General features: G+C 39.9%; 1 protein-coding gene across 1 annotated transcript in view; it reads right to left on the bottom strand.

The window, feature by feature from the left end:
• tenm4 (teneurin transmembrane protein 4) overlaps positions 1-20,186 on the bottom strand; it is a 250,293-nt gene that overhangs the window by 191,237 nt on the left and 38,870 nt on the right. Inside the window, exon 5 of the mRNA XM_049576261.1 lies at positions 39-127. The gene's annotated coding sequence lies outside the window, so the exon portion shown is untranslated. The remainder of the gene's footprint in view (positions 1-38; positions 128-20,186) is intronic.

Here is a 20,186-nt window from a genome sequence, read left to right as displayed (position 1 = left end):
AGTTGTGTTATATTTATGCCTTAAAGTGATACACTCACCGACTGAACTGTTGTCCAACAGAGGAGCCAGCGCTCCAACATGCTGAAACCAACGCATGTGACTTCTCACAAAATCGACAGTGTTGTGCCTGAGGATTGAGAGAAAGAGTGTATTTAAGCGTTTGCCAAAAAATGTTGGAAAATATTGATCATCATGGATGGTGGAGAGGTGGATTATACTGGGGGAACGGTCCTTATTTCCATGCAAACAAAACTTGTCCAGGCTTTTTTCTGCATTTAAGTTCTATGCATCTCCATGTGTGCCTTAATGCCATTTTATACTGCAACTACAATGACAACGTGCATCTGTTTACACCAGTGAAATTTAAAGAAAATAAAGAAGGTTTTCCTTAAAGGATAACTTTGGTATTTTTCAACCTGGGCCCTATTTCCTCATGTGTATGTGTGCGTATGATTCATAGGTACAACTTGTTCTAAAATTGGTTCAGTATCGGTAACGGGGGCAAATGCGTCCCGTATAAGTTTGCGCATTAAAAGTGCTTTTTTTCGCCACTGACCGGTTCAGATCACCAATGCTATCTCTGTAACAACAACAAAGTTCTCACGAGATGACGTCACAGGCCAGAGGAAGTGAAGAGTCAGGGAAACGCTTAGTATGCTATTTACAGAGATAGCACAGGTGATCTGAACAGGTCAGTGGCGAAAAAAAGCACTTTTAATGCTCAAACTTACCATGTGCTACTTCAGTGCACTGGAACAAACACTGCTCAGATCACTGCAGAAAACTGCAGGTAAACATTGAATATCCAGTAATTCAAACACTACCAGTGACTATCCCTGTAACAATATGGTCGATTTAGCTCATTGACCATACACAGCATTGTTCTCCTACAGCAGGAATATGTCAGACAGGCAGCACCCTGACATTTTGTGGCTGTTCAAACAGGTTAATCTTGTTTCTTTTGCATCCAAGCTCATTCAGTTTGTTAAAAAGGTTTCCTATATTAACGTTATATCCTGTAAGTGTAATGTTTTCAGCTTTGCAGATATGGCTGGTAGAATCAGCCATTATTTTACAAGGCAAGTTTGCAGGGAGAAGAATCATGGGGGCAGGTGAAACAGCGCGGGCATCATTACAGGCAGTTAAAAAGTAATAATTTATGTTACTCACAAGATGCGGTAAATTTGTCAGACAGAAGTGCAAGGCACCCTTATTTATTTATTCTTTTATAGAATATACTTTAAAATGATAATTGTTTTCTTCAATCATATATCTATTAGAATTCCTAAAATACATTGCTAGCAAAAAATGTTTGCTTGAGACAGCTGAAGGTACGATATACATGCACGTGTGTGCACATACTCAGGGCAATATCTCTTCTGCCTCATTTTGAGAGAGGAAAACCTATGTTGTCAGCATTGGAATCCATTGTAACCACTGTAAAATCAAGCTGCCCACAGCCTCCATATCTGTGTACATTTTTCTAAACACGCTTTTAAATCTACAGGGAGTGACTGTTTGATCAATGCTGAGTGGAATATCTCTTTAATGTTGCTTGTTGGTATGGTAAACTTGAGAGCATAATCTAAATTAAATATCTTCCAAATGCTGGATTTAATAAATACACTTGTGTATAAAGTGATTGTAAATATGTAGACATGACAGAAACTGTCGTCTCATTTGTACGGCTTCCTCTCTTATGTCTTCCTCTTATTAGTATTATTATGTATTATTACTTGATGCAGATTGATTACTATGTTAAGAGGAAAAAGTCCTACCAGAGGGTGTGAAACACTCAATTCTTTACAATCAGCCCACACACTGCCAGTCTCAAAAGAGCAATATTGCCATAGGTGGGAGAGAAAATGCACCCTGAACACGGTGCAGAGTGCCAGAAAATGACAGATCCATCTAAGCTACTTAAAAACACATCTCATTAATAAAAGCAAAAATGACTGATTACTCGCATTGCACTTTCATTTTACACCCACTCACATTCACAGTTGCAAGCACACAAGTGCACCCACACATACACACATACACACATACACACACACACACACACACACACACACACACACACACACACACACACAAGCGTGCTTATAGTGATGACCACGAAGCAAAACAGACTGTCTGCATCATACTCATGAGTTCAGATCAAACTTGGCTTATATACCGTGGCAGTTCTCTCAGATTCTGACAATCTGTCTCCCCCACAGCTTCACGGTGGAACGAGTAAAATAGTGTTAGAATATTGTGAGAAGCTGTGCAGTTATATATTTTGATTTCTTGTAAGTCTTAAAAGAGTTATATGTGATTGGAGCTGTACACAAGTAAATAAGCAAACTCGCGCAGCAAATAATGAAGATGGACAACATCCATGCACATGAACATTCTTATGTGTAATACTTCATATGTCCAAACCAGTAGTGATCAACTCATGTCCAGAGAGTGAACAGTCTATAACAGAGATGAAATGATGAAGGAGGGAGTTTGAGACAAAAGGAGCCGTGGGTGATGATAGATGGGGGTGAAAAAGCGTATGGATCTGGCCAAGATCACAGGCATCCATCCCCACCTGTCAGACAGTGACTAATTTCCAAGTGGGAGCTGGGCACTGGCAAGCCGAGTGCCTCAGGTCACAAGAGCCACTTGGGTTACAGCGAGGTCCTCTGTGCTGGCTGGGAGATAATGGCTGGGAGCTTACATGACACACCATACACACCACCTTGTTACAGAGGCTGTCTCGGCAATATGGAACCACACATCTGATCAATCACATCGGGAGTTGTCACTGCTGGTAACATAGCATCGCCATTGTATGTGGAATGTCTCCTGAAAGTGGCTAAAGTAACTCAGTATCCATGTGTAAGGGATGTGAATAATGCTCCTGTCAGAAATATCCTGGAAGATAGCAAGTAAGGCACGTGTTGTTCATGTACTGTAGAGTCTTTACAGAACATTATACCAATGTCCTTCAGTCAAAGCAGAAAAAATGCTGTTCTACCCAATTCATGCTGAAAATATTAACTACACAGGGCTTCACTGAAGTGTGTTTCTTTCTCTCTACATTCCATTTGTCATACCCGAACAGGACTTACTAAAATATATTACTGAGATATTACTACTATTGCCATAACTGTCAACACTGATGCTACTGCTGCTAATCCTTCAGTAGTAATATAAGATAACAGCTTCTATTGCAGCAGCTACAGCAACTACCACTGTTATTACCACTGTGTCATCACTGAAGGGGCCAGTGTTGTTGAGTGTTAAACACTACTGTTACAGCTAAATCTGTGACTACAGTTAGACTACTGAAACTATAGTATTTTTACTGTACACATTACTCCTGTACATATACTCCTAATACTAATACTGTAGCCACTATAGAGTACTGCAGGGATGACGTCTTTTTTTTGTAGGCCACCATGGAAGTTAACATCGCCCTGGTTCCCTCAACAAAATGCAAACGGTATATTTCCATTAGAATTTGGATTACTGAAGAAAATAAGCTTTGTGGCAAACAAAGGTTCATGCCACGTTTTATTCAGCAAGATACTCTTCACAAATGAACACCACTTTTATGATTATTGAAGCGTAAATGCAATTGCCAGAGGTGAAAGCCAACTTTAGGCTATAAACAAACGACACTACAGTCACATGGCTTAACACTGCCACCACAACGCGGCTGTAAAGCTGTGTTCAGTGTGATGTTGTTCTGTAGTGTCATTTAGCCACTTGTTAGCAGCCATTTTTTTTAAAAAATGCTTAAAAGCTTCAAAAGGTACTAGTGGGATAATGACTGATTTATTTTATGTAATAGAACAAAATGTGAAAGTCTCTTAACGTTGTGTTAACAGCAGATCTTTTTTTAGGCATCTACCCAAAAACCCAATTAAAAAACCCATTGACTTCAAGACAGGAGAACCTGGAGTGCTAAACTGCTAACTCATTTCCAGGTTTTAGGACTCATTCCTGCACCACTTTATCGCTACTGATACGTCCATAGAAGCTATAATTACTATACATGAAAATCGTGCACTGTACCTCACAACAAAATAAAGAACAAGTGGAACCATTTAAAACTGAATTACACGAAGTACCGAGTAGCATATGTGAAAGAACAGTGAAATAAAATTGCAAGATAAGTAGTAAAGTAACAGACAATACGATTCATAAAATCCCTCCAAAGGTATGAAGGAATAAAAGGTTTACATATACAAAAATGACTTTAAGTAAGGCATTAATCTGCCCAGTGAGATCTCTTCCAGCAGACTGCTGCAAAGCCACAGGGACCACGTGGAGAAAGACCTGATAACATTTTGTTTGCAGTCTAGACTGTGGAAATACTAAATACAAATGCAAAGGCCAAATAATAGCATAATGAAGTGCCTCCCAGCGGTTCTATCTTTAGTGACTCATGCTTCTGTAATGAAAAAATAAAAATTATCAGTGCTACCAGAATATCACAAGGTAATGGTCCCACAGCGTAGGGTCCTGTGACCTCCATAGTAATAAACTTGAGCACAGGATTATTGGTTAGGTTGCTCTCTGAACTGCACTGGAATTACATCCTCCTCGTCACCTCTTCAATACCTTCCTCTGTTTCTAGCTATAATAAAAACAAAATTAATGTCTCTGACCACTGCTCTAATTATAATGGGTTGCTAATGATGATGGGGATCTAGGAACTAAAATTTGGACTTTTGTGTAAATTAAAGACTGATTTTTTGATTTTTATTACTGTGGGTGAATTTTATAATAGAGAGGGTTCGTGTTGTGCATGAAATGCTCATATCATTGATGTCTGAATTGATCTTACAGCTCTTACAGCTATATTGGAAAGGCTGCTATAAAAGTTTTATATTGAAGTGAGTGACGGGGGGCTTTTGTAAAGTCAGCAAAGCGATTTGTTAAAGGGAGTATATCACTTCAGGTAGATTATTTCTTTGTGAAATTGATCAAATTTAGCTTTTGATCTACAGATAGCAACTGAAACTGAAGGTATCCATTTACTGGGTTGGCTCTTGTCACTGGTACACCCACAGCCTTGTCCTTTGTCTCATTTCTTTAATTTACAGCAGTACGGATGAACAGGAATGCAACCACCTAAACAAACAATAGTCTTTTACTATGACACAGACAATATGACATTGTCGTTACAGTCCTTTATCACATATCTTGCTCAGCATTAAACGTGGCACCTCCTGCTGTTTGAGCATAATCATTTATCTTTCATTTACTGTACAAGTCCAATTTCAGCTCTCCTGAAGAGCATTCCTAAACATTAACATAATGTACGCCTTGTATCATATATTTCTTTGGTGCATCTTTTCAGTAGCACTGCACAAACTTTTCATCAAGAAAGTTTGTCAGGGGGTGAACTTTCTATTTTCAAAATCATCTATGAACAAACTAAGGTGTTGAACTTTAAATTGTATTTAACAAATGAATCATTTCTGTCTGAGAATGCTGCTAACAAATGCACATTAAAACTGCCAATTCTATGTTCTTGCAAGAGAAGTGTGAAAACTAGTAGTATGTCTATCAGTATGCCTGTGAGACTGTAATTAAGAGTTGCTTTTGTTGGGTGACAACTTTTACCTGTGAACTGTTGGTTCAACTAAGAAATTAAAGCTTTTTTTTTTATAGCTTGATGATCATGCTTTTTTGACTTTATCTCAGTGCTTGGAAATATGTAAAATGCTGAACACTGTGTACCTATACTGCCTGTGACAATAGTCTGAATATGTTCCATTGCAAGTTCCTTAAGCATGCAGAAACTACTCAATATTATATTCCATGTTTTTGAGTTTCATCAGGACCATGTGGAATCTTTTTTCATACTAGCTATGTGTGAACGTATTAAACACTAACTGTACTTTAATCCTCCTCTGACAGCAGCCTACAAGATACTGGATGGTTTTGCCATCCTCTCACAAACAGGGTCTATCCCCGTGTAGTGGAGTGATTACATCCATTCCCAAGGTGTCTTTTTATCAACAGCCTTCATTGGTCTCCAGGAAATTGTTTTCAAACATTTTCCGTTTTCTGCAAACATGAATGCTATGCGATATTGATGCAAGCATTACAGCATCATTTGGAAAAAAGGTCATGCATTTCTTTAAGGTGTGAATTACTTCACCATAAAATGAGCCAGATATTACTTTCAAAAATGTGTGAAAGCTGTACCCAATTAAAGCGCTGAAATAGCCTTCAGATGATAAGAGCCTGTGCCCGTTTTTAAAAGCTGATAAGTTGAGTGACAAATTGTGACTGCCACCAAATGACTACAAAATTAAAGACACTTCATATAAGAAGAAAATCACCAGACATGGAAAATATTTTCTTTTACAGTGATCCAAAATATCTGAAGAGCTAATGAAAGTATCATTCTGGCACTAGGACAATAAGATCATGCACAGGGCACTGCCATTGATAACAAGGCAATGTCACAAGTTTAACTTGCAGCTTAGAAAATAAGGAGAACCCACAAGTGGTGGAAAAAGCTGTGCCCAATACACAAGCACATTTGCTGTAGAGGTTATCCATTCTACTAAAGAAAATCCCACGGTGTTACAAATACATGTCCTCCGTCTAAAAGAGGGAGAGAGGGGGAAAAGGCATGATAAGGTCAAACTCTCATGAGGAGGGTGGCTCTGCCCAACAAACTGTGTCAGACGGGAGGTTGCCGAACTCACAAGGAGAGTGCAGGACTATTTTAGACTCAGACAGAAAATACAACATCCTTTAAACCAGTTAAATAAGCCTCCTGAATCCGAGTGGTTCCCGCGGGTGGAAGTCAGGGGCTCGTCCTGACAGAGGGGGTAGGTCCTGCTTCTTGTCCGCTGCCTGGGGAGGCGTGTGTAATGCAGACAGAGCAGCTGAGAAAACACTGCTGTGGAGACAGACAGTCCCAACCTGCCATTTCCCAACAGCTGGAATAATAAATGCCCTGATTTAAGATGGTTTAAATCTATCTCTGAGGAAGACAAATAATCCTAGACTACAGGGAAAATATCAGTGGAGTAAAGCCTGTGTAATGTATTAGCTCTTTAAATCATGTAACATTAGAAGCAGTTTTATGTCAGATATTAAAAGAGAAAAACACACTATAACCTACAGTGGATATATAAAAATCTGTTTTGTAGTTTGGCAACAGTTTTGGTGATAAATTTTCACCGCTTTGGATTTTTTTTTTTTTTTTCTGAAATTTGAGCTTTTGTGGGTGGTGCGATTTCTGTTTTCCTTTCAGCTATGGCTGCTATCAAACCTCATGCAAACTACCCTGCTCTTTATTCATTCATCCTTATATGTATTCAGGACAAGGACAGCAAGCAGCTGTCAGAAAAGCAAGCTTATCGCTGTGTCAGAGGATTTTTTAATATGTTACTTTAATGTTGTGTTACATAAATTTGCAACTAAGAGTTGCAAACTGAACATTTATCAGATACGAGTCCCTTATGCTTAACAAATATCTGGTTGCAATTAAAAATGTCATAAACTGTATCAATGTGTTAACCTGCTCTTTACTTTATTGCTTTATTCAAAAATTACACTGTTAGGGGGCATTAAATCATTTTTATGTGCTCAAGAATTACACAAAACTGTGACTGGCTGCCTGTCACATGTTCTTCTAACCTCCTGCTCTAAACTCACCACATTATCAGACAAAGTTCTTACCAAGGATTAAAGAAGTATTTCATTGCTGAAGATATGGTCTCTCCAGAGAACTGGGCTGTCTATGTCGCAGAAAGATGCAAATACGACCAGAGTAACAGGGCTGTGGCATTTGCAAGAGGTAGGAAACCTACAACTACAAACCATAATGTACTGTGCCGCACTGAAGCAAAAAACGCTTCTGCTGGTGGCTGACATAGTGCAAGCTTGGCCGTTTTGACACAGGAAACAATATGGCAGCTGGCTGGGAACAAATGATTTTGAATTACAGTTAAATATTAAGCTAAACTATATTTTTAGAAAACATTATAGCAGAGAGGTGCTGCTTAGTTTTACTGTTTGATCTCATTTTTTTAGTAAAGAAACAGGATGACACCCACTTCCTGTTCACAAATTTTTGTATAGCGGCCAAACAGGTCACTAGAAATTAGTGTTGCATGGTATACTGATAACAATGGTAGACCGCAGTACTTAAACACCACGGTACATATGATACCATAATGTTGGAGTACCGTAGTACTACGGTACCTCACGGTACCACTACTGTGGGATAAGTTCTAAGTCCAATCGCAAGAGGGTGAGTGTCCATGTGCCGTCCAGTAACAGCGCGTGCTGACCACCTGGCACTCAGTATGCTGCTGCAGTGGTTTGTTTTCCAGTGACATTTTAGGTATTAGCTGAGCTATTGAGTATCTTTACGCAGTGAAAGTTATTATTTCTTTTTACTTGTAGGCTAGATTTGTTTATATGCTATAGTAATTTGTTTTCCACAGAGCTCTACGGTGTGAGCATTTTACTCGCATTTGCAACTAAAAATAGTTTTGTGTGAGCAAAAGAAATCATTCAGGAGCATGCTGTGCGAGTACAGATTTCAACCAGCAGCAAAAACTAAAGGCAAATCCTGCCGGTTGTGGGTTTAACAGGGGTTACATATAGGAATATGGCAGTGGCTGCGCCGTATTCCTGTCAAATACGGCGACCATAGTGCTCCGCGGCGCAAGATAACGGCTTACCGGCGACAGAGAAGCCCGGCTCCAGGTCCAATAATTTCCTCTTTGTTGGTGTCATGACTGCCCAGAAATACCTGGACAGCCGAGCCGTGGCGGCACACAGGTATGTGATGTGTCAGAGGAGAAACAGGCCATGCACATTTCTCTCTTTGTGGCAGGTAATGGTCCACAAACCTCACCAGACTTAAGGGACTGTTCTTAACTTGTCAGGGGAGGAGGGTGGCTGGTTGATTTTATTAAATTTTATTTATTTATTTTATTTCAACCCCCCCGTGGTAATCACTCATTGATGCTGTTTTTGAAGCATGAATAAGTCAATAAGTAATTTATTCCACTGAAATATCATTGATGTATTATAGAAAAGTGATTTATCTTTTTATAAATGACAAAAGGCACATCTGCCTAATTTTTGCTGTGGTATTGTGAAATTTTCACTGGTATCGTACCGTGGGTCCCAATTCCGTGACAACACTACTAGAAATAGAGATGAAAAATAGACAATACAGCAACAGAATCTTGGTTTATATTTGATCAGCACTGCCTAGTTTTGCCCTTAGTTTGGTCTGCACTTGAGGGAGAGACAGATAGAGAGGCAGTTCTCTCTCTCAATTCATTTCTATACTCTGTGTTCATGGTGACAGGCATATAAAACTGCAGATGTACAATCTGTAGTTTGAACAACAGCCCAAGAGTTGTCAGATTTGAGCTGAGAGATGAGAGGGGACATCTGGGCACTGGTAAAATGGAGGGAAATTTACCACAATTAATTTACACATACTAACCACATTGTTATGATACAAAGCTGGTTGAAAATCTGCCAGTATCCCATTAATGCAATGAAAACACTGGGATATCAGATTGTTGAGGTTTTTCAGAAAAGACAAAAGTAACCACAAAGTTGTGTAACATGAGTGATGGTTAAATAAGTAAATCTAAAATGTGCATGTTGGCAGAGACAAGGCATTGATGGTAAGTCAGCAAATAACATTCTGCTGTTAGTAATTGGCCTACAGTGACCTATTTTACCCCTGAGCATTATGTACAACTGCCTTTTTCTATATCATCCATTAGCTATATTCCTTCAAATAAAGCAAGCTCTCTAATCTGATCAGTTGTCGGTGGACTATTTCTGCATCCACAAATGGAAAGACTACATTAGCCAGCTGGAAAATGGACATGAAAAGCAGACTGATGGGCCAGAGGGAGACTGAATGAAAAACTGCCACAAAATTACTAGCACATCGAGTTCATCTTCATCAAGATGTTCATAGCAAGTGCTACAAACCTTTTAACTCTCCTCTGATCAACCGAGATGACAAAATACTACAGTATGTACTTGTCTATGAAAATTGTGGAATGAAGTGCTCTTTTTGGTGAGTGCATTACAGAACTCTCCAGAGAGTTAAAAGGCAAATTAAATGTGAAAAAGAGAGCACTAGTTTTTAATTATTTTTTATGCATAATAGATCATTGGGAATATATTCAGCGGTTCGTGTTCTTGTAGTTCAGGGAGAGTCCAGTGTTTATTAAGCTGACCAAACAGACATGCACAGAGCAAAGAAGGAGAGATAAATATATGAGAGCAGAGGCAAAATGTAATTAAGGGATGGAAAATGGATTTTTCAACCTTTGTCTTGATGATCTACTGTTTGCCCATATTTAAGGATTCTATTTATACAGCATGTTAAAGGGCCAGGAGCAAAAGGGACATCCATGAAAAGACGTGACTGAATGTCAAATTAGGATCATTCTGTCAAATGTGGCTGCAAGGCAGAAGTTTCTTGAAATGTTTTGAGCATATTATGGCTTGTGAGGGTAAGATTTAGAAGGAGGAGGATGTTAACACAAAATTGGGGGTTGTAGGTTCAGGTGTGTCAAATCTATACTTCAACTTGAGTAAAAATACAATATAAACTGTGGCGTGTGTCCAAGTTCCCCTCTCCATAATATGCTCCATCCTTTCTTCCTGCACATTCTGCTGTCTTCATTGCAACAGCACAACAGAGGGCATTTGCATAATATTATTATGTGCTTATAATTACATGCATCTGAGGGTCATTTTGCTGTGCTGTCACTGCTGGCTACTGAGTAAGATTTTCTTAGGCCTGGACCCAACTATAAGTCCCCATGAAATGAAAAATACATTTACAGTTTTAAGCCTGTATCTTCTATGTTGATTCATCCTTTATTTTGTTGTATGCCGAATATGTATCAAAAAAGATTCAAGACCTTTATTTGTCCCCAAGGGGCAATTGATTCTGCCGCAGTAGCAATAAAAACAACAACAACAAACAACAATGACAACAACAAGGTTGACACACACACAGTCACCTAAAATCAGTCGTAACTAAATAAATAAAAATGCATACTTGAATAAAATGTGAGCTAATGATGATGCTACCTGTACTGTACAGAGTTAAAGTTAGTGACTTGCTGTTTTTTGCTGGTTAAACTACAGCTTCAGAGCTTTCTAACAAGCCCCTGATTGTCTCTGTGTGTAAAGTATTCATGTCAATAAACCCGTTTGTAAAGTGTGACATTTCTTAATCAGCCACACCTTTTCCCCGGTGCACTTCTGCATTCATTTACAACAAAAGTATGTGATCTGTGTAAGTGGTGTATAAAATTAATAAATGGAAACTGTAAATCCAGTTCACATAATTATTTGTCTGCTTTCAATTGACCCCAGGCAACACTCTGTTCAAATGGGGTGAGCTCCTCCTCTCCTGTCCCCCCACCTGTTTTGGCCACGCTCTGGCGGTGGGCAGCCGTCCTCTGCTTCACGTCCACCTTAATGTCGGACCACTTCTTTTTTAATTCTGCGTGTGTACGCTTTTCTGTCCCCACAGCATTGACAGCCTCACACACACTCTCTCACTCACTCCTCTTGCGTTTTGTATTGATGCCGGAGGGCAGCGTGCCAAAAAGTACATCTTTGGGCACCTCCACTTCAGTGAGTAGCGTTTCCAATTCGCATTCTGTGAAGATTTTCTTTTTTTCCTGTCTTATTCATTTTTTTGTTTTAGTTTTCTGATCATGCAGAGAGGGGAATCTCAGGTGCAGGGCCCATTTAAATATGATTTGCATATTTAAATAGGGGCGTGGACAGGGAGGGGCCGGGTACTCCAACATGTGCGCTCAATTCCACGTTGATTGGGATGTACAAAGGAAATGTGCTTGGATTCATGTGTACGCACAGATTCATACATCTGGATATTTTTGTGCGTATGACGTTTTCTGGATTTAAGCGTACGCCATGTTTCAGTAGGAAATCCACGCAAGTCTTTGTATGAGGCCCCAGGTTAATTTGAGCGGTGTGGCTAGCCAGTTGCTCAAAGTCTCATTTTATTGGATGAAGTTCTGTAAACATCCCTGAGTGCAGGATGAGTCATCAAACATTTGAAACAATTTTACCTGGTTTTACAGCAAGAGAAAAGACAGGGATTTTGATGTAGAAATACTTGACAAAAGTTAGCACGATAACAAAATCAGCAGTAAAATCATTGGCACTCAACAAAAAACCTTTTCAGAACTGTACAATAACCAGCTATCAAAGAAGGCAAAATCCATCATGTCCGACAGCACTCTCCCCCTGCATTCAGAATTTAAGCTCCTGCCCTCTGGTCCCCACCTCAGACAACCATTAGCCAGAACTAACAGATACAAATTCTCCTTCATACCCTCGGCCATCTCACTGCTTAACCACTGAGTAGTACTGATGCTGTGAAGACAGGATAATATTTGGGGGCACACATGTTCAGTGCGCATCGGGGGGATTAATATTAGGACAATTAAACAAATAAATTATTTACTCACCAAGAAGCCACTCATTGCGCATGGTGCCAGCTACTCTGTTCCCAACCATGCTGTTATTCAGAATGTAGGCTATGAATCGCGCGTTGAACCAGGCCACCTCACCACAATGTTGGTTAATTGCATTTACGCATCACAAATGATCTGTACATTGATCAAATGAAAATGCTTCCTGTTGACAAAAACAAATTCATCCTGCGATGGCGCTTTTATAATGTGTGTGCAGTCGATAGCTCCGGTAACATTAGGAAAACCGGCTCTCGCTGCAAATTGCGCTTTAATGTTGGCCTGTTCAGCTGCATACGGGAATTTGATATACCTGGCTGGCATGCGGATAATTCCATCCCACACAGCTGGCATGACTCGGCTCAGGGTCGACTGGCACAGTCCCGATCGGTTGGCCAGCTCCCTCTGGAATGCCCATGTTGCTAGGAGTCCCGATGTGGTCACCACCTGTATGGATACAGGCAGCGCGTGGCTCCTCACTGTATCGCGCTCCAAGGTCGGCCGCAGCTCTGCGCACAGTTCCAGGAGGATTGCCCTCTGGAACCAATGCGGCAAATACTGCTAAAACAGCCATTGTTGTTAACGGTATTTTCAGCACCACTTTGCGCATGCTTTTATATCCACTCATCTAATTGCAGACACATGGGTGTGTTAACTGTTCATCATTGTTAATTGTTCATGTGTTTATTTATTATAACAGTTTCCCAGCATCACCTCTAAGTGTCATCAACGGATCAACAGCTGTAGAAACGTGCGTACGCCAGCCATGAAGTTGGCGTGAGGCACCGCCCATTTCAACGGTCATTTCACTCTTGATACATCTGAACTTTGCTGTGGAAAAGGACGTACGCCACGTTTTTGTGCATACGCACCGTTTGTACATGAGGCCCCAGGTCCCCAGGAAATGTGCCGGGCTTGAAGCCAGTTTTTACAGTGGCTAAACAGTAGTACTGCAATTTCCATGGTCAGTCACGTAATGCCAGTGGGCCCAAAAAGACATTTTCCCATGGACTTCTATTGGGAAGGACAGGTCAATGAATAAGTGGATAAAGTGTTTTGATCATCACAACCCCCTCCACTATCAGGATTTAATCCTTGCAGTCCGATAACATTTAGAAAGTCCAAAAGGGCTCAGTTGCCAAAGTTGGCCACTTGCCCAAGTCTTAAATTCGCTTGCTCTATGGGCCAAATGATGTGGAAGCAGCATCCAATCATCCAGGTAATTTTATACCATGGAAATAGAGCTTTTTTGGCTTCATGTGTCACTGAGCAACTTTCATAGGAATGAATAGGGTCCCTCTGCCAATGCTGAATCCATGTCTCTTAATACATCCAGGATATAAACTCTAGCCCACCCAATTTTTAGCGGTCCAACCAAACATGAAGGTGCACCAATATTTGTACACCACTCAAATATTCAGTTTCACTGGGAAATACATCACAGTACAGAAGGTAATGATGCTCTAATGTCCTTCTGATGGGGACTTCAATCATATGTAAAACAAAAATCCATCTTAAGATTTTTTATATGTTTAATTCTTCTGTGTGGAGTTTTCATGTTTTTCCCATGTGAGTGTGGGTTTTCTCTGGGTTCTCCTGCTTCCTCCCACGGTCCAGGGACACACAGGTTAATTGGTGACTCTAAATTGTCCATAGGTGTGAATGCGAGTGTGAATGGGTGTCTGTCTCTATGCGCCAGCCCTGTGATAGTCTGGCAACCTGTCCAGGGTGTATCCCACCTCTCAACCAAAGACAGCTGGGGTAGGTTCCAGCGCCCTCGCGACCCTGAACCAGGATAAGTGGTTACGGAAAATAAATGAATGAATGGATGACAGCATTGAAGGCCTGTAAATAGATGGTGGATAAAACCTCCCAGCCTTCAGGAAACACAAGAGGAATCTTCTCACTGTGGTAAAATAGCTTGAGTTAATGCAGAGACAGACCTTGCTCATGATTGAGGACCCTCACCTCTGTAACTTCATTCAGCTCTGATGAACTTGCTGTCATTGTGTAGGATTCAAAGGCCAATGGAAAATTTCAATATGCACAACAGAAATACCTTAACAAGTCATTCTATATACTTTGGACAAGGTTAAAATTACTGTATCTATGGACATTAGTGTAAATCATTAGAATTATTATGGGTTTTCAGTGGCAGTCATTCACTTAAAAGTGTGTGTGTGTATGTATGTGTATGTGTATGTGCTGTAATTATTTCAGACAATTTTTCCATGCAGCTACATAAATATAAGGCGCTCTCTATGTTGAGATTAATCTGATTAATTCCAGTGGATGCGCTAATACTAAGCTCAAAGCCACCAGATAAACAAATCAACCAAATGAATGCCATATATGCTCAATTATAATGTAGTTGAGAGAGACTTTCCTACTTCTTAATTCAGACAGCGTTGCCTTGAGCATATCTTGTTTTGCATGAATAGTCAGAGTTATTTAGTGTCTGTACATGTGGCATATTTCAAGTCCACAGGCAGGTGATTTTAATGCATTGTGTTGGGGCTAAATTTACTGAGAAAATCATCAGAGTTCATATTACATTTGTAATCTTTGCTGCCACTCTTGTGAGATTAATCTGCAGGTAATTGCATATTTTAAATGTATGCACACGTTACCGTCTGTTCGAACAGACTGGCTGTCTGTCACATGCAAAGTGGGCTTCCTCCTGCCACAGAAGGTTAAAACCTGTCAAGATTTGGGCCAGGCCAACTGTCCCCCATTCTGTACAGGAATCTGGCCAATGAGCTGTCCTTGCTGTGTTTGTTCTGTTATCATAATTGTAACTTTCAGGAAAATAAAAGCTTCATGAAAAACTATGCCACACATCTATGCACTGTATTGGGAAAATGGTAAACTGTGTGTCTACCTCAGAGTCCATAATGCAATGTTTACACATGCAGTTTTTACAAAATATCTTGAAACACATTCTACTGACGCTCTGTCTACACCTATACAGTTATTTTTGTAAACGGGTATTTTCCACTACACTGTCTACATGCAAACAACCCCAACTGAGGAACAGATTTTTCAAAACGCAAAAATGATTACTTTCTATCCATCTGGACATGTAAAACAGAACGTTTGGGAAACTATGAAGTCTTCTCCTCAATTTGTGCATGCTCATTGTTGCTTTGGGTTATAACCACACGCCAAACAACAATGGCGGACTAACTTACCCAAGAAATTCTCACTCCAACCTTGTCACAGACATTTGGTCATGGACTTTCCACAGCGAGATACAACATGCAAGGTACCCTGGGTGCTTTGGTTGTTGATGTTCTGGGACGCCATGTCAAGTTCTGCCTTTTACATACTTTGTCTTCTTTCAAAATACACTTCTGTTTTCACAGGAGATGTAGAGTTTGCATACCGTCTCTCTCAAAATAAACATGCTTCCTCAGTACAAAACTGCAAATAGTTTTTTTTTCCTTCAACAACAAAAGCACATGGTTGGCTTTATCGCTATGTAAAGTAATTGGGCATCTACATTTCACCGCATATCGTCATGGAAAGACACTATAGCAACATATTTTCACACCAACAGCGTGCAGAACGAGTTTTGTTCACATTACAGTGTGTAATATAACCACATACATGCAGAGAATTATAGTTTCTTGTCAATTTGTTGAAGTTTTACCTCTCACGATGTGCATCTCTGTGTGTGCTGCCATTGTTGTGTTGACGTTACATTGTTGATTCGCAGTGAGGTCGAAGTGAGGGTGGCCCGACTCCGCAACTAGGACCTCCAGCTTCGACAGGTGTTCAGTACATTTTTCCGAGCTTGAGGTGTGAAACTTCTTACCTCCCAACACTTAGGAGCACTTAGGAACGCACCATAAAGTCCACCAGAGATGGTGGTTTTGGATCAGGCCCGGTTGAGGTCGTAAATGGTGGGATAATTTAGGGAGCTAGGAGTTAGGGGAGTGCTGCATGTACAGAGCAGCACTCACATCTTTGAGTAAGCTCCTTCATCCTCATATCAAAGAATAATCAATGGTAATGAGATCTCCAGCAGGTGTTTTAAAAAAGGTGACGTTTGACTGTCAACTTTAGTACCTTTGTGGCGAGGTGAGAGGTAATGCTGCCAAGTGCTTGGAGTAAAATATAAAAAGATATAAAAATACTGTGAAACATGTAGACAAGGCCTGAGCCACCTGCACAAAAATGCATTCACAATTTGTTTTTACTATTGGTTACAAACAACTGGCCAAATTTGCAAAGTAATCAAATATGAGTAGAATGAGGTTTTGTTTAAATTAGCAATCAGCATTTTTTTTTCCATTTTGTACTAAAACATGTTTTTATGATCAATTTAAGTATTTAACTTGACATTCATCTAGTATGACTTTTTTTTTTAAAAAAAAAACATTAAAAATGTTAATGGATGATTAATGCACTTCTGTAATGACATGGTTACTCTTGACAGTCTCAAGTCTCACACTGTGCAGCCACTGCAGTGAAGTGGAGCATGGCTGGCGAGAGTGTGAAAGACAGATCATTGTAGTAGTATTAATGGGAGTCCCTCAGCCAGGGAGCCTTGCTGACCTTGGTCTTATCTCTGCGACCTCATGCATGATTGATAAATAAAAATGAAACTCAAGATGTCTCCCAAAGCTGAGGTATCTAATCTCATTATGAGCTGCTTCTTTTGGCAAAATGAGAATAGACCTGGTTGGTCTTGGCTGGCAAGGCGTTTAATTTTGCAGCACTTCTACTGTTTACGCACTGTCAGACAGGGACCGGAGATACAAAACAATATCTCTGCGACTTCTCTACACCTCAAAGACAATTGGATTCACTGATGGGTCAATAAATATTCCATCTCCCTAGTAATAAAACACATGTATTAGCTAGCGGTTCTCTCTGTCCTCCATGTACAATGCAAAATACAAGAATATACTTCATGTGGGAATTTAAACATGCATCACCACTTTGCCTTGAGCAATTTGTTTACAGTTCTGCTCATGAATTATTAAAACAGAAAATACAGTGTTTACCCTTGATATGACAAGGCCCTCTGAAGCTACAATTCTGCATTCAATGTTGTCAACATAAGTGTCAGACATGTCACCATAGAAATGTGGATTTCAGCTGTATGTGCTCTAGTATCTGGATGATGATTATTCATTGCTGCAGAAAACAAACAATTGAGGACCTAATTTCAGATGACTGGATATTTTTTATAGCTTCAGGTAAAAAAAACAGCCACTGCTGCAACGTTTGCCCCAGTCATATGTAACATATAGGATTATAATAGCTGTGAAACAATGCTCTCTTGCTTTCATAACAGGGAATATTGCTTTGTACTGTTAATCAATAATTCCCCCAGCCAATGAGACTGTCTGGAAATGTTTATTCATAGATTCTCATATTCCTTTCAAAATCTAACTCAGATCACTGATAACTTCAAGATGAATTACTCTGTTACAGTATATATAGCTATTAGTAGTCCATTCATATGACCTACCAAAGGGTTTTACCCGGCAGAGACTGAAACATAAAACCAGAGGAATTGTTTTCATGTCTCTGCCTATGGTCTGGCCGAGAGTGATGATTACCCATGTAATTACTTCCATGAACATATCCACTAACACAAAACCATGTTCAGTACTATTTCACAACAGTGCTCTGAGGTGAACTTGGTATGTCTATGGCAAGTCTGTTCAAAATGATCTTTTCTGTTGTTAGCGGCACCTTCAAATACAGACAGATCATACTGTACCCAGACTGCCTGACATTTTGTTTCAGACTAAATACAAATTATTAGTTTTCTCTCTCTTGCTGTGTTCACACCAGGTATAATTACAGCCGTTTATTCAGCTTCTATATAATTTACTTTTGTATGTTTAAGCATGTATGAAACAGCATTTTATCTTGGGTTTCATGAAATAATCACACCGAGACAACCACAAATCCTCCAACTACACTTGTTTGTCAGATAGAACACCATAATCTGACCGACCCAAAGGAAAACAGTTTTTATGTGTGTTGGGGAAGAAATATTTCTAAATTCTATGATAGCCTTCAACTGGTGTTTACAGTAGGAAAGGGACATTACAGTAAAGACTGCAGACAAAGCCATCCTGCTTGTCTAAAGTTACAGGAACTGGGATCTGCCATAAGCAAAGTATCCTATTTCACAGGTTTATAGGTTAGGTGATCACAGCCAATAACATCATGTGTGGGATTGAATGTCACAGCAGTTTTTTTGGTGTCTTTTGTTATCCAAACACAAATCCAGATAATAGAGGAGAATAAATGTGATGTGTATCTGAGTTTTACTGTGCCCAGCTAAGTAACTGCATGCTGTCTTCCCCACTGGAGGACCAGAGGGAAATGCTATCTTACTCCCTATATTCAAACACACACGCACACTACAGTCACTTATAATTTAATTTCCTCCTTTTGGGATATGCTTATTTTTCAGGTTGTTTTTATACTGTTGTGCTCTGTTTGTCATTATGATTCAATCCGATACATATGGTTGTGAACCATTTTGGTTTCGCTGTTTGTTTTTCATTTGTTTGCTTGTCTCTTTTTGAGACCCTTATCTCAAGCACACAAATTAGCAATTTGTTTGCCTCTCTCCTGTGATCTTTTAACATTTTATTCATTATTTTTTTAATGTTACTGCTGCATAAGTACACTAATTAATCTATTATAAAACTGCTAGAACTCTTGGGAGATGATGAGCAACCAAACTTGAACTTGCTGCTCTGGAACCCCTGTTGCCGTTCCCACGCTTTTTGCAACTTCTTTCTAATGATATACAGCAGTTTGTAACACTGCTACTGATAAATTCAGTTAACTATTACAGATATACTAAGCAGGATTTTCCTCTAAAAAATAATGACTCATACAAAAGTCTGCCTGTATTTTCTTTTTTTTTCTTCTTTTCTCTACTGTGTTCAGGATGTGCCTAGGCACAGTGCGCATGTGTGGTTGGGACTTTATACAAAGGTCGTGACCAGGTGCCAGACCACAAGCAGCACATGGGGCCATGGGGTCCAGAGTTCTCCTTAGTCATTAGATCAAAGTCCATACAGTTTTGTATATTCAGCGTCATACTTTCATTTGGCCACGTCATGAAGCTAGTTTGCAGTCTCTGTCAAGCAGCGGTCTGTTGGTCATTCAATCTACAGCAGGATATGGCACTTCAAAATAAAAGCTCTGTGCCAGAAATTTATTGTACTTAAAAATAAAGTATGTTTTCTACAAACTTGACATGTTTGCGGATCATGTGCGGTCCTTTCAGAATGGAACCACGACCCACCAGTTGGGAACCACTGATCTAGACATTACTGTACCTGGAGGAGGTGCATGTGAGAATGCAAATGTCCTACTCAGTTGGATCGGACATTAAACAGACTTCACCCTGCCAGCTCCCTAGTACGATATCCAACTGAGCCCATGAGTGAAAAGAGCAGGTTATTGTCCAGAGAATTCGCAGCAAGCGCGTTGATGGCAATTCTATCATGCGGCTTGCGCGAAACCTAAAGAAAACAAACATCCGAGGGTGAAGAGGAAGGCTAATTTACATGGAAATGGCAAAGACATTGAGATGACAAGATTCCGGAACTTCTGTTGGTAAGAGTCGAAGCCGAAATTGTACTTGACAAATTTAAGGAATAGAAAGAGACTCTGTTGTTTGTGACC

Source organism: Epinephelus fuscoguttatus, linkage group LG5, assembly GCF_011397635.1.
Source record: "Epinephelus fuscoguttatus linkage group LG5, E.fuscoguttatus.final_Chr_v1".
Lineage (NCBI taxonomy): Eukaryota > Metazoa > Chordata > Actinopteri > Perciformes > Serranidae > Epinephelus > Epinephelus fuscoguttatus.
The sequence above is the reverse complement of the archived record's forward strand: the minus strand, read 5'-3'. Positions and strand labels throughout refer to the sequence as shown.